The sequence below is a fragment of the Vombatus ursinus genome, unplaced genomic scaffold, assembly GCF_900497805.2.
Source record: "Vombatus ursinus unplaced genomic scaffold, bare-nosed wombat genome assembly UNPS02015397.1, whole genome shotgun sequence".
NCBI lineage: Eukaryota > Metazoa > Chordata > Mammalia > Diprotodontia > Vombatidae > Vombatus > Vombatus ursinus.
The window spans coordinates 337,404-340,577 of record NW_020955175.1 but is presented as its reverse complement, the minus strand read 5'-3'; positions in this window follow the sequence as shown (position 1 = coordinate 340,577).

Genomic DNA, 3,174 nt, shown 5'->3' with positions numbered 1-3,174 from the left:
AAAGAAAGAAAGAAAGAAAGAAAGAAAGAAAGAAAGAAAGAAAGAAAAAAAGAAGTGAGAAAGAGGGATGTGTTGGGAGAAGGTGCTAAAGAGAGGTAAAATGGGCAAATTCTTCTCACATAAAAGAGATGCCCAAGGAAGAGCTTTCACCACGGAAGGGAAAGAGGTAGCAGTGGTGGGCTATGCTTAATTCTCATTCCCATCTGAATTTGTTTAAATACATATATATGTACATATATATATATATATATATAATATTATACACACACACACACACACACACACACATACTTGGCTGTGTATATAGAAATTTAACTTATCTAACAGGAAAAGAGGAGGGAAAGGGAATAAGACAAAGGATAGGGTGATAAGAAAGAAGGCTGATTAAAGAAGGCAGTGGTTAGAAGCAGAATAGAGATTTGAGGTGGGACAGAATGAAAAGAGTGAGAGGAAGAAACAGAAGAAAATGTGGTGGATAGAAATACACAATTAGTAATGATGACTGTGAATATGAATGGGATAAGTGCACCCATAAATCAGAAGCAGATAGCATAATGGATTAGAAAGCAGAATCAAACAATATGTTGTTTACAAGAGGCATATCTGAAATAAGAAGGCACACACAGAGTTAAAATAGAAGGTTAGAAAAGAATCTCTTTCAACTAAATTAAAAAATGCAGTGGTAGCAATCATGATCTCAGACCAAGGGAAAGCAAAAATAGACCTAATTAAAAGAGATAATTAGGGGAACTATATTATGCTAAAAGGTTCCATAAACAATGAACTAATAAAATCTTACGGCAAGTTTCTCTGATAAAGGCTTAATTTTTCAAATATATAATGAGTATAAAACTAAGTCAAATTTATAAAATTAAGAGCCTATACTCAATTTATAAATGATCACAGGCTGTAAACAGGCAGTTTTCAGAAGAAATTGAAGATATCATAATATGAGAGAAAAAATGCTTTAAATTACTATTCATTAGATAAAGGCAAATTAAAACAACTCTGAGGGACAACTTCACACCTATTAGAAATGAAAAATTCTGGAGGGGATGAGGGAAAATTTTCTCATAAATTGCTGGTGGAGTAGTGAACTGGTCCAACCATTCTGAAGAGCAATGTGGAGCTATGCCCAAAAGGCTATAAAATTGTGTATACCCTTTGACCCCAAAGGAATTAAAGAAAAAGGAAAAGGACCTATATTTAACCATAATATTTGCAGTAGCCTTTTTTTGTGGTAGCAAAAAAATGGAAATCAAGGGGACGCCCATCAATTGAGGAATGGCTAAACAAGTTTAGTTATATGATTGTGATGGAGTAGTATTGTGCTATAAAAAAATGATGAGGAAGTTTCAGAAAAACATGGCAAGACCTGTATGAACTGATGCAAAATGAAATATGAAGAACCAGGAGATCATTGTGTACTGTAACAGCAATGTTGCAATAATGATCAACTATAAAAAGAGTTTGCTACTCTGATTAATACAACAAACCAAGATAATTCCAAAAGACTCATTATGTAAAAATGATATGCACCCCCAGAGAGAACTGATGAACTCAGAGTGCAAATTGAAGTGTAATTATCTAACATTCTTTATTTTTTAATTTTTTTTGGAAATATGGTTAATAAGGAAATACATTTTGCATGATTTCATGTGTACAAGTGATGTTGTAGAGGACTTCTGGTGCCAAGATAGTGGAGTGAGGAAGGAACTCTCTGAAGCCATCCCAAAATTTCCCCACAAACAACTAGAATAACTGCCTCAGAATTGATCCAGTAGCAGGGAAGCAGTTTACCAGTATGTTAGGAAAGGTCTGTCTCACTGGGATGGGAGGGAAGCATAGCCCAAGAGCAGCAACTTCCAGACTCACAGTAGAGGGCCTACAGCAAGGCTCCAAGCCTGCAGTACTATGAGGCCCTGCCCTCTTGCAAACCAGCAGTCCCTAGGCAAGTGAGCAATCTTTGCAGCACAGCAAGGATCCACCCCCTCCAGCACAAGCTTTGACCCCCTTGCTGACCCCTAAAGCTCTACCCCTAGGCTGGCCTGAACAGTGAGACCCTGCCCCTGGGGCCTACCAGCAAAGACCTTATTTCCATAGCAACCCAGTAGCAGGGCCCCACCCCTGGGGCAGACCAGTTAACAAGATCCTTCCTTCAGGGCCAGCCACCAGAAAGACTGTTAAACACAGCAACCCAGCAGCAAGGCCCCACCCCTAAAGCAGGACAGGAGCTAAACCTCACAGGCAGGAGAGGCCAACAGGGAGGCCCAATGCTGAGTACAAGCCAGAAGGGAAGCCTACCATGCAGAGAAATCAAGCAGCTAAGCCCAGAAGCCCACTGAAAGCTAGCAGGAAGACCCAGAACTTCAGCACAAAAAGCATGGGACAGGGCAGGACCAGGGCCCAACTCTCCCATAAAAAACACAAAGTTACAAAAAAGGACAGGAAAAAATGAGCAAAAAATTAAAAAAAAAAAAGCTTGACTACAGAAAGGTACTATGGCAATGGGGAGGATCAAGGTATAAACTTAGAAAAGGACAATAGTGTCAAGATGGCTACATGTGAAGCCTCAAAGAAAAAAATGTAATTTGGTTTCAGGCCCAAAAAGAATTTCTGCAACAGTTTAAAAAGGATTTTAAAGAGCAAATTAGAGAAGTAGAAGAAAAATTTGGAAAAGAAAAGAAAGTAATATATGAGAATCATGAAAAAAAGTCAATAGCATGGGAAAAACATACACAAACATTTACTAAAGGAAATAACTCCTTAAAAATGGAATTGACTAAATGGAAAAGGAAGTACAAGAACTCACTAAAAAAAGAAGTTAGAACTGGAAGGGACATAATCTAGAACATGAATAGATAAAGAAACTAAAACTTAGAAAGGTTAAAATGGTTTGTCTAAGGTTATAAAGGTGGTTTAAATCCAACTCCTCTGGATCTAGCTCCATAGATTGAATGCAAATAGTTGAGTGGAAATGACACTTGGGGGCCAAAAGGATGTAAAGTGTGATGATCAATGCCAAATTGGAGGTAGATCTCTAGAAGAGGGCCATAAGGATCTGTAATTGTACCTATTCAGTTCAACATTTTTACCAGAGACTAGGCTGTAGTCTTAGATGGCATATTTATCAAATGTTAGTGTGACATAAAGCCAGAAGTGATAATGAATATA